Source organism: Danio rerio, chromosome 17 (assembly GCF_049306965.1).
Source record: "Danio rerio strain Tuebingen ecotype United States chromosome 17, GRCz12tu, whole genome shotgun sequence".
NCBI classification, from domain to species: Eukaryota; Metazoa; Chordata; class Actinopteri; order Cypriniformes; family Danionidae; genus Danio; species Danio rerio.
Genome location: NC_133192.1, coordinates 14,195,001 through 14,208,326, shown reverse-complemented (window position 1 = coordinate 14,208,326; position 13,326 = coordinate 14,195,001). Strand labels below are relative to the sequence as shown.

At 34.6% G+C, this 13,326-nt stretch overlaps 1 protein-coding gene across 2 annotated transcripts in view; it reads left to right on the top strand.

Moving 5' to 3' along the window:
* prorp (protein only RNase P catalytic subunit) overlaps positions 1-13,326 on the top strand; it is a 36,033-nt gene that overhangs the window by 3,234 nt on the left and 19,473 nt on the right. The window lies entirely within an intron of this gene.

Here is a 13,326-nt window from a genome sequence, read left to right as displayed (position 1 = left end):
GGTTTCCACCACAAGTCCAAAGACATGCGCTATAGGTGAATTGGGTAAACTAAACCGGCCATAGTGTATGTGTATGATTGAGAGTGTATGGGTGTTTCCCGGTGTTGGGTTGCGGCTGGACGGGGATTCGCTGTGTAAATCATATGCTGTATAAGTCGGCGGTTCATTTCACTGTGGCGACCTCAGAATAATAAAGGGACTAAGTCGAAAATGAATGAATGAATAAATAAAAAAAAGCAAAAAAAATCAACAAAAATTGTAGCAACAAAAACAACAACAACAGCAAAGATAATTTATTTCCATAGACTGAAGGACAGTTAAGCCAGTTTTGTTATCACCAACATAAATCTTTTAAACATTGTTGTTAAAATATTAAAATAAAATGAATGTATTAGAAAAAACATGTGTTTTAAAAACTTTTCAAACATTAAAATTGATCTTTAATTCAAGTATTAAAATGATCAATAAAAATATTTTTATGTTTAATTTAAGTCATAAATTTATGATAAAAAAAAACTGCTAAAATTTCAAGAAATTAAAACTGACAATATAAACGCATAAACACACTATGAACTTTATTAATCAATAACTAAATGTAATAAAGATTAAAAAGGCTGTAAGTATGAGTTGTGTTTAGTGGTGGAAAGAGTACTGAAAAATCACACTCAAGTCAAAGTACCATTACTTGCCTAAAAATGTAGTGCAAGCAGAATAAAAGTATCTGTTGTAAATATTACTCAAAGTATGACTTTCAAAAGTGCTCAAGAGTGGCGAGTATTACGCTGTAAAAAGCTGGGGTATTTAGATATACTTTGTGCATGTAAACGTAACATTCTGTAATGTACAGTATTTATTCATTGCCCAGCAGGCACACATCGTCATGAGATGTTACTATTAGGTTAGATTTAGGTTGTGATGTCAGGTGACCAAAATTCAATGTCTAGCCAGGACAACATTATTTTGATGTCCAATAACAACGTTAAATGACCTTTATGTTTGGTTGATTTTAGGTTGTGTTAGAAAGTGACCAAAACGTAGAGACAACATCTTAAACCAACATCATATTGATGTCAAATACTGACATTTATTCATCAGGTGTGGCAACCAAAATCCAACATGATGTCATAGTGGTAACGTCCACACAACATCAAGCTGTAACATCATTAGACGTTGATTTTAGGTTGTACATTGACATTGGCCTGATGTTGGGTTCTGAAATCAACCCGATTTTCATTTCATTTCAAATGCAACATCCCCACAACGTTGGGGTACAATTTCAATCTGCCGTCATGTTGACGTCTTGTGCCTGCTGGGTGTTTAAGGACTTTTCAGTCATCATACAGTAAACATCTGTCATCTTCTCATCAGTGAAATGCATCTAAACAGTCTCTGGGTCAACGCGTACAAAGATTTTGGACATCTTCTAGGACACTTTTAATGCTTCCAAACAGTTTGCTGCAATTATAAAGAGGACATGTCTTGAGGTAGTTCATTATGATGCAATTTATGTGCAGTTTGATTGGACAGGAATAACAGGACAGATTTTTCTAATCCCCATGGACAAGAAAAAATAAAGTAGTGACTGCAGGTTGAAAGTATGTGGATGAAAGTAGTGGAGTAAAAGTACCGATACAGCACTAAAAACGTACTCAAGGGACAGTAAAAGTACACATTTACAAAACTACTCAATTACAATAGTTTGAGGATTTGTAATTTGTTACTTCACACCAATAGTTGTGTATATAGTAATATATAAATTGTATAAATAAATACTAAAATGTGTTCTTTTATTAAAATCTTCATTAGCATAAAAGTATATGTAAACATGATGGATGGAAATGTCTTGCATTACAGTTGTGGCGGTAACAGGAACATTTTAATGAACCCACCTTTATCAGTTCAAGAGCTTTTTCCTAAAAGAACAGTCAAAATATAAAATTACAGAAAGGGAAAAAGGTCACATGATATCTTTAGGGTGAGTAAATCAACATCAAATCAGCATTTTTGGCTGAACTATTCATTTAAATCACATTTAAACTCCCTCCACTAGATGGCAGTAAAGTCCAGTACATGTTATATTCAGTTTTCTACATGACTCTCTATTTTAACGTTATATACATTATAGCATTCCTAATGCTTTTAGGTAACTTCTCCCTTAAAATTATATAAACAAGAACACCTTTAAGAAAAATAATGAACATTTTAGGATAGCACCAAACAGTCTGCAACTACGTGATCCACTTGTTTCACTATCCAGATTTAGATGTTGTTCCATGCAGTTTTGAGCCCTGTCTTAAATGGACTCTCTCCCTGAATTAGATGATGTTGTTGTCCTGTGGATGGCTGCTTTTTTCAGTCTGTGGGGTCTATAGATGTCGAAAGCATGTGATCCTGTCTGCTTCCACATTTAGATATGATGCAGGGGCTTTACAACACATGTTCCTTCATGCATCTGTCGGGTCCCCGTTTAGAAAAGCTAGAAAAACACAAGGTCACAAGGCGAGCGGCGACTAAAATTTCCATTTTACGCAGAGAAAACGCTCATGTTTGTTGTCAAACGCCGTTCTCATTGGAAATGCATTCAGTTTCCATGCAAGGGGACATTTTAATACAGTACATCTTGGAAAAACAAAGCACTCAGTTTAGCCATAAACAATCTCTCATTTGGCCGTGCACATGATTGATGCTGAGACACGAGTATTGCTTGTGTGCTGTTTTGCTGTCGTTAAAAGGCAACACAATGGGCTTTTACATTTCAGCCCTCAAAAGCCTCTCACATGAGTGACCCTGGAAAGTCCCAGCCAGTGTATGTGTGTGAGAGTGAATGTGTGTGTGTTCAGCGCTGCATGGACTCCAGCAGCTTTATGAAGTGAAACCGGTGCAAGGCTGTTAAAACACCCCCAGTCTGAACTCTGCAGAATCGTTTAACAACCCGGCCTGGACAACTATTTTGCCTTTAAAGGACAAAATTTGTGGTGCCTTTGGGTGGCTGACAGTTAACTGTGATAAATGTCTTGCAAAATGTTGCATATTTGCATTTCAAAATATTGCATAACACCTTTGAGATTATATGGAATATTTTGAAACTTGACGAATGTTTCCACATCATATTCATGAAAGTTTAAGGGTTTGAACAGTAAAAATAGATATTTTAGTAAGTTTCTTATCCTTGAAAATGGGTTATTTGGTCAGAAAAGAGCTGAAAAATTCATTTTAAAAAGAGTAAAGCAATTTAAAAGAGCTGTTTTCTATCTTTCTATATATTTAAAGCATAATTATCTAAAGAGCATCTTGAGGGACGTAAACAAAACCAATAGTCTCAATTAATTTCTTCCCACATAGTGACACATATGACACACAACGAGCCACGTATTGATAAATAATGTTATTATAGCTGTCCTAACATTAAGTTATGGTTGAATTACCTCTTGTTACAGTTATGAAATAGTTTAATAACAAGCAGGAAATGTTCATGGGCCAGTGACATGACCATATTAAAAATGCTCTATTTGGTTTATAAATGGTTTCAGCATTATTACTCCAGTCTTAATGTCAATTTGTTCTTGAAAAACCAATTTATTATGCTGATTTGGTATTATTTTTTTATTATTGTCTCCCTGAAAACTTCTTTCCAGAATGGTTTTCATAAATACAAAATTTAAGAGTATTTATTTCATACTTAATGTCACTTTTCATGCATTTAATCCATAATTTGCCGAACAGAAGTGGACATTTATTTAAAAGAAACATGCAACCCCAAAGAGGGAGCAAAACTCAGCAAAAGTCTTAGGCAACTATAGTATTTTCAGTAATAAAGATGGTTTTAGTTAAATTATTTCTGTTTTCGCTGTCATGTGCCAGTTGGAAATATCAGTTTACATATCTATCCATTCATTCATTTACTTCCGGCTTAGATCCTCTATCAATCAGGGGTCGCCACAGTGGAATGAACCACCAACATATCCACAGATCATTTTAGTTATTACTTGTAATAATCCAGTGACATTCTTGTTTGTATAAGGAGTTTGACTGCAGCCAATCTCATAGTCATTCAGTAAGTCTGAAAAACAAACTGAGACAGAGTAATCTGTGGCAACACCTTTAAAGCACTTCAATAAACCTGAGAGAAAAAGCTACCTGAAATACTAGAATGGTGGTAACACAATTATTTAATTAGTAATTAGTTATTAACGCTTAAAAATGAGTTGAAAAAAAATCTTCTCATTCAGTCAGTCAGTCTTTAGTCATTTCCCGAAGGCAATTTGGTTGCAGCATACAAGCACTTCACAGATAATACACAAATCACCCAATACAAAGCTACCCTAAACCTTTGGGTGACTGACATGCAACTTTCACAGTTAACTATGATAAATGTCTTGAAAAATGTTGCACATATGTATTTCAAAATGGTGCATAACATGAGATTATATGGAATATTGCAATGTTGCACTTTTGAAACATGACGAGTGTCTCCACATCATATTCATGAAAGTTTAAGGGTTTAAACATTAAGTCAAGCTTTACTGTCATTCCGCTACATGTGTGGACATACAGAGGAATGAAATGCCGTGTCTCGCAAGACAACGGTACTACATAGGTTATTCATAAATACAAACACAACACTGGACATAAGAGCTATTTAAAAAAAACATATGCATAACTAACATATACTATAAGATAAAATAAAATACTTAAACTATACACAATAGACAGACTATACAAGTATTTTTACATGAGTTTGAACAATTTTGTGCAGGATGATGTGCAGAGGTTATATTTTATTTAAAAAATATATATATTTTAATATGTTTCCTGTCCTCTAAAGAGGTGCTTTTATTTGATCAGAAATAGATCAGGAAAATAATTTTGTAAAAAGGTAAATAAATGTAAAAGAGCTGTTTTCTATCTTACTATATATTTGAAGTGTAATTAATATAGGCCATTTTGAGAGATGTAAACAATAACAATGGACCCAGCATATTTCCTGTCACATATTGACATATATGCTAGAAAAAGAGCCGAATATTGATTTAATTTTGTTCATAGAAGTTTATAGATTTGTTAAAACGCATTTAAAGCACTTTATTATTTAAAGTTTCTTGAAAACGTTCCCACCGTTCTGCTGGATGTAGTAATTTGTTAATCATACAATAAAAATAAAAGTAAAAAAATGTTTAATGTCTCATAAAATAAACGTACATACGTGTATATAAATGACTGAATGAATAAAAAAATAAAAAAATAAATGAATGAGTGAATGAATGAACGATGTTCAACAGACCAAAGACATTTTCACAGTATTTTCTATAATATTTTTTTCTTCTGGAGAAAGCCTTATTTGTTTTAATAAGGAACAAAATATAAAATGTATATTTTATATAAATAAAATAAAAGCAGTTTTAATTTTTTAAAAGTATTTTCATTTTAATATTTAGTAATATTTAATTTATTTTTATTTATTTGTTGTTATTTTTTTAGAATCCACTGTTGCACAATAACTTGCCTACATTATAACCTAGTTTTATTCTTTAAATTGCAGCAAAGATAAAATAAATTAGTAATTAGAAATTAGTTATTAAAACTATTATGTTTAAAAATGTGTTAAGCAACTTTTTGGAAGTATTGTTAATAGAATTAAAATTTCACAGTAGGGCTAACAAACTATATGCAGAGATGAAGTCAGAATTATTAGCCCCCCTTTGACTTTTGAATGTTTCCCAAATTATGTTTAACAGAGCAAGGAAATTTTCAAAGTATTTCTGATAATATTTTTTCTTCTGGAGAAAGTTTTATTTGTTATATTTCGGCTAAAATAAGAGCAGTTTGAAAATTTAAAAAATACGTTTTAAGGTCAAAATTATTAGCCCCCTTAAGTAATATGTATTTTTTCGATAGTCTACAGAACAAACTGTTATGTTTAGAAATGTGTTGAAAGAAATCTCCTCTCCATTAAACAGAAATTGGCATGTGGCAAAGGTGATTATTGAGTCGTGATTAATACACTATGAAGTAATTAACACATTCAAAAGAAAAAAATCAGTGTGAAATCTTCAGATTATCATACCAACATTTGCATTGCTAATTGTTAAAAGCCCCTTTTTAGTTTCCTTGACCTGCAGGTCAGGTTTAAGCTTGGTGAGCTTGTTTTTCCTGTTTAAAAAAAAAAGAGCAAGCTTGTAATAAGGAAAAGTACAGGACTCGCAGATGCCTTTTCATTAATGCCCGCCTTGGGGCACGGTGTGGTTTGCACAAACTCTAATTCATCTAATTTCATTGTCGTCTGTCTTATTTGCCGCCTTTCAATTTATTGGAATCTCATGCATGCTTTGAACACAACAGACCAGGTACTTTTCCATCTTAGGATTTACAAAACGCCATTCGTTTGTTTTGAAAGGTTGCAATTGGACATTGTGTGCTAAGAGCTACTACAAGGCTGAACGATTGTCGCAACAGCCATTGTTTATATGCACGAATAAAGCATGCAGTCACTATCAAGTCTGGACTGAGCTTGTTTTAAATGTGTGTGTGTTCCTGACACACCCGATGTAGGTACACAGAGTCCTGCAGTTAGTGCTGGTATACACGTGCCCTCTAAACACCATTGGGGAATCCCCTGTGTTCCTGTTCCTACTCAATATAACCTCTCTGGCCACCAGAGGATCCAGAGCTGAATAAAAGCTCTCAGTACATCAGCGTTAAAGGGACAGTTTACCCAAAAGTGAAAATTCCGTCATCGTTTACTCATGTTGTTTCAAACATGTTTGCGTTTCTTTCTTCTTGAGAGGCAAATTAAGACAATTAACTAACTAATAACTATGACTCACGTCTCAAATAAACATCTCCTTTCCTGATTATAGATAGTTGATTATGGTGTAAAAAAGAATAATATTGGCACAACACGGTGGCTCAGTGGTTAGCATTGTCACCTCACAGCAAGAAGGTCGCTGGTTCGAGCCTTGGCTGGGTCAGTTGGCATTTCTGTGTGGAGTTTGCATGTTCTCCTCATGTTTGCATGGGTTTCCTCCAGGTGCTGTGGTCCAAAGACTCGCTACAGGTGAATTAAATAATCTAAACTGGCTGTAGAGTATGTGTGTGAATGAGTGTGTATGGGTGTTTCCCAGTACTAGGTTGCAGCTAGAAGGGCTTCCACTGTGTAAAACATATGCTGGATAAGTGGTTCATTCCACTGTGGTGAAGTGGAATGATGAAGCCGAAGGAAAATGAATGAATATTGTGTGATGTTAGGTTTAGGTGTGGGGTAGGATTAGGGCTGAAATATGGGGATGCCAAATAATGCATTATTCAGTACTAAAAAAATAATATTTAATATTATTCTGCTAATAAACAAGTATGGAAATTGGTCCCCAAACTAAAAGATTACCCAATTATTAATGACAATTATTATCTGACAATTATTAATGACAATTATAGTCATTATCTATGTTTCCATCCAAAGATGCGAATTAAATTCATGTGCAAAACTGGAATATCGCATAAAAAAGACGTGCAAATAGCAGCATTTCAATCCAACAAGTCAAAGAGAACAAAATCATCACTTCCTTATTATCTGGCTTTAAATATCAAAAATAAAAAGTAGGAGAAGCCACATAAATCTTTTCGTTATTTAATAAATGACTTGCGCTTCAGAAGACAAATGCCGACATGTAATGAACGCGGGGTGGCGTTTGAAGGCGTGAGACGTTCTTGACTATTCTAGATGTTATTAATAATATAATAACATGATTTTTTTAATGCGCATATTGGAATTTATTCCGTAGAAAGTGTTTACTTCATAGTTTATGCGCATCTTTTCTTATTGAATAAAACGTTTATCCTGCTTAGTTATTATGTGCATCAGTCTTTTATGCGCATTTTCAAATGTAAGCACATCTTGACGTTTTCATCAATCATTTTTTATGCGCATATCCAAAATGCACATAAAAATAGGTGGATGGAAACATAGCTAATGGCTTGTCAATTGTCAATCTTCAGAAAAACCTATTTGACTTATCCTCTGCATCCATACGAGTTAATGAGTAAATGTACATCTGTGGATGAACTACAATGTAAGAAATGTAATGACAAAAAGTTGACAGCACATAATTTTATGTTGCTTTTGTAACTTATTTTACTAAGTTAATCAGGTTTCATCTATTTTTTTAAGTTATACAAAATTTACCATAACATTTTTAGTCAGTTTGATTGATGTAAGTTGAGATGACTGGAAAAGTTAATTCAACTAAAAAATTCAAGGCAGCAAGATTTTTATTTATTTTATTTTTTTACAATGTATACCAATTTTTCCGTAATTTATGATTCATGTTGTTCTCTATTTATTTATGCTTTCGAATTGCTTTATGGGACCTTGATCCTTCCTCTATAAAAGTTTGAAAAAATTACTGTCATTGCCTTTTGTATAGTTTGAAGTAAAAAGTGTTATTGTAAATTACACTGGAAAAATTAAGTTTACAACAATTTTACTTCACAGTAATTTTAATTTGCATCAGTTAAGCCGACTTAAAAGGTACAATTACAAAATCAAGGTACAATTACTTAAACTTTCCAGTTATTTTACATGCTTAATGCTCCATATTATTTCTTATACTGGTTCAAACTACTTAAATATCAATAAGATCTCTGTGTTAAACTGCAAAGTTGAATTTTCAACATCAAAAGTCAACAAAAGCAGAGATAAAGATCCCATAATGCAATTCACAATCGTAAATAAACAGAAAATATCACAAAATACAGAACTGTTCTGTTCGGGGTCCATTCTTTGTACCACACTTAAATGATCTAAGATGATTTGGCAGATCCTGGATCTTTGAATCTTGATAACTGATCTCTGGCTAATGTGGTTTCTTCAAACAAGTTTGCAAATCTCCCAGTCTTTGTACTTTTATTTCGAAGATTGAATAACAGTTTTATTTATATATTTTTTAACTCTTCAATAACCAAATCCAGCTAATTAAGTAATCCACATATGAAGAACAGACCCCTGTTATTTAACAGATATTCATTACAGTGTCTCTCTTTATCCCTTCATAACAATTTAGTCATTTAGATGCTTGAACCCCATTTTCATAGGTAACCCAATATATATAGATGGAAGACTCTGATTTCATCGAGCGTCATGCATATTTGAATTTGAAGTCTAGTAACAAAAAAACAGTAGTTATAATTAAATATGCACCAACATTTAAAATAGATCATAATTTTCATCAAAATTGTCCAAAAAACAGTTGAACAACTCTTGTTTTTTTTTAATCCACTTCAAATGGTGACTTTTGTATCTCCACTCGTTTATATGAGAAAAATGCAAACTCTGCATGTTCTTTATTAAGGTGGAGTGAAATCCAACAACTCTGATAGCACATGCATAGTTAAAACCAAGTGAAAAGGAATGTTTGGGTTCATTTCCTACCCAATGCATCGAGCGATTTAGAGAGTTGAATAACTTCTCGTTACTAACCACTAACCCCCACCAAAACCAAAGAGGAATTCCCCAAATATCCGGCTCCCCTTCCCCCTCTGGCGGTGTTGACCCTCCCCCAGCACTCTTAACAAGATTTCTAGCATGCAAAGCAGCTGCGCTTATTCTTGCTTTCAGTCTTGTGATTTAGCATATAGGTGTCTATAGGAGCTTGCATTGAAATTTGAAAAGGAAAAATTGTCATGCTTCAGGCAGAACTGAAAGCTCTGGTTTCCAGCTACCTGACAGTCCAGGAATACTTGTGGTTTTTAGAAACATAGCTCTGCGTGTGAGATTTGTGTTGGATTAAACTTCCGCGCAATGCTTTGCTGCATGCTTTGAGGAAGAAAGTACAGAGTTTGCAAAGTAATGAGTGCAAATGCAAGCCTTTATTGCGAAGTTACTCTTTCAAATATATGTAGGATAACTTTCTTTTAACTCTGCTTCTGTTGATGCCCAACATTGGTTATAGAAGCAACTGGAAGACTAAACACATGCTGCCCTCATCGCTACATTTCAAACTAAGGGTTGCAATGTCAAACAAATTGCAAGTTTCAAGCATCAAATCAATAAATCATTTGATGACATATTAAAAAGAGTCTTTTTTTTAAGGATCACGGTCAGCCCCTAAATACTGATTCATTTTCATTGCTAATCGTTCGAACTACTAGGTTTTGCCCATTTATCAGCAAAACGTTTATAATAGTTTAAAAAAGAATTCATTTTGGTATGATTACTTAATTATTTATTTTTTAACAAGTCAAATAAGTGCGCTGTAAAAATATCTGTTTATTAACAGTGTCTGTATTTTGTGATTCATAAGTATTTTCTTTTTATTTACAGTTGTGAATTGCATTATGGAACCCTTACCTCTGCTCTGTCGATTATTGATGTTGAAAATGCAACTCTTTTATTGACATTGTAGTAGTTTAAAACAATTAAAGACATAATATATAGAGAAATGAGTCTGTAAAATAACTGAAAATGTCCTGGCAGTTTATTATAAAGTTTTTGTAGCGCAATATACAACACCAACCCAGATAATTTATCACTTTAAAATGCTAATAAAAGTCTCTTTTTACAATCTTTTCAAGGTAAAAAGTTGTTGTGAAGAATGATCAAGGTCCCACACTGCAATTCAAAAGCATAAATGAATGGGGGAAATAAAAAATAAAAACAAAAATCACCAAATGCAGAAAACCGCTAATTTACGGATATTTATTGCAGTGTATGTTGTTTCATTTTTGCACAAATACTGTATGTTACGCTTAATAGACATTCTCTGTGAGATTTCTGTTTTGCTTTCGCTTGCTTTTGTTGTTTAGTTTTAGTACTTCACCTGAAATAGTTTCAAATGTAGTTTAAATGTAGTTTCCAATTTCTGTTTGTTTATTTGTCACATTTTTTCTGTGTTTTTAACTTCATGAAAATAGTTTTAGTTACGTTTAATAGTTGCAACACTGATCTGATATACAGTGGTTCCCTCATTATAACATGGTTCACCTTTCACAGCCTTACAGTTTCTCAAATTTTTTTTTCACATTTTTAATTAAATTTTACAGTGCATTGTTTTCTGCGTCCTGATTGGCTGTAGACCATTGTCAATCAATCTCTTTTGTGTCTCCTGTACTGTACAGAATGCGTTCAGCTTGTGAAATTAGCATACATCTTCGATCGCTAGTGGTGTGAGTTTCAACAAGGATGTAAAAAGGGTTGTAACTGTCCAGGGTTGCTCACCGGATTCGCCAAGTTATGCAGCGCCATGTATTTTAGAATTGTAAACATAGGTTTGTATCAGGGTACACATGGCTGTAGGCAGGGTAGTCGGCGGCTGTCTGCGGTGCACAGCTACAACTCAGGACACTGTTCTTATTTCTGCCTTGACACAGAGCGCCATCTGAACAATTTTATTTTAAATAACATGCGAATGTGCGCATCCGGTGTGTGTTGAACAATTTTATTTTAAATAACATGCGAATGTGCGCATCCGGTGTGTAAGCCTTCCGGGATGTACAAGTGGCTCAAACTCGCTCATTTTGAGGCAGGAACTGGCGGACGTGCAACAACTTTAACTATGAGGTAAACACAAAACAAAACTTTCCATCCGGAGCTCCTTCACGGGACTCCACACTTGTAAACAATCGCTCCATCAGGCTTGCACCATTCACGCGGCTCTCGGTCCCGCCCAGACTCGTCAGCGCTTCCAAGCCGACCAATCACAGAGCTTGCGCTACGTGTTGTTGCGACGTGTAGTTAGATTTTTTGAGAGGTGCACGTCAACGACTCCGACGACCACGGTGAAGGGCTATGCGTCAGCGCAGTAGCATACGCCGGCGTTTGACGCAGAAGTATAAATCAGCCTTTACTTTCATGTGCGTCATGTGTGCATCGCACGGTGTGCAACCCCACTTAAAGATGGAGTCAGTGACTGCAGGAAAAAGAATATTACGCTGGATGTCAAAATTATCCGCAGAAAAGCTGAAAAAGCTTTGTAAACCTTTTGCTGAGAACAATTATTGTTTGCTCCCGGCAACAGGTTTTGGTTTGATTCTACAATACTGGACTTATTTATCTATGAAAGTTTGATCTTTGAGAGTGTTTAAACAAGAGAGAAAAGTGTAAAAATGTTGTGTTCTGAGAAATGTTCTGAGAAAAGCACCTGGAGGAAACTCACGCGAACGCAGGGAGAACATGCAAACTCCACAAAGAAACGCCATCTGAGCCGAGGCTTGAACCAGGACCCAGTGACCTTCTTGCTGTGAGGCGACAGCACTGCCTACTGTGCCACTGCGTCGCCTTGTTACTTTGTTTGTTTTCTAAACTTATTTTTGCAAATTTTTTCTTCTCACTGACTCAAATATGAGCAACGCAGTGGCACAGTTGGTAGTGCTGTCGCCTCACAGCAAGAAGGCCGCTGGTTCACGCCTCGGCTGGGTCAGTTGGCATTTCTGTGTGGAGTTTGCATTTTCTCCCCGCATTTACATGGGTTTCCTCTGGGTGCTCTGGTAGTTTCAGTATTTGTTTTAATTATTAATTTATGCCCAAATATAGTTTAAAGATTTCCATTTAGCTCCTATTTTTATTTTCCATTTCACTTTTAGCACTAAACTAAAACTTATTGTTATTTTCATATTTTAAATTTTTTAATTATTTGTTTTCATTTAGCTTCAAATCAACGTTTCAGATTCTTGTGCGTACCTTTGTTCTTCTATTTTCTTGTCTTTCAGTTTTCTTTTACTTCACAAAAACAGTTCGTAACAGTTTTAGTTTCATTTAACAATAACATATCTCACAGCCACAGATACTACTGGCTCCATTACTAGCTCAAAAAATAGAAATCTAAATTAATCTATCATAATATTATATTACTGCTTGCTTAAATGCAGATAACACATTCACAAATCTTCGTTTATGAAACGCCTCAGGCGAGTTTCGTGTCTGGATAGTACCTGACACTTTTACTTGTGTAATATTTCATCAGGTCATGCATTTCCACTCAGTTTTTGCACTTTGTCCACCACTGATGACTTTGCAAACACTCAAAGCTAATGTTTAATAAATGAAAAGCACATGTTCGGCTCTGAGAACTGACAGGTGAAGGAGTGACCTGGCCTCAGTCCAGCGGGAAATTCCCTCACATTGTTTACATGTTATGCCAAGGACATTTCTAGAGGCATTTTCTTGAACGACAACAAAGGAGAAGGAAGTTCTTGCTTTTTTTTTTCTTCTTTTTTTTCCTCAAGGGGCCTGTTGTTATTGAGCTAAACACAAGCTGATCACACTTTCACAAGTGAGCCAGGTGTGGTCAAATTCAGTCTGAAGCGCTTTTGTGTGCTTGTAACAAATGCTTGGAT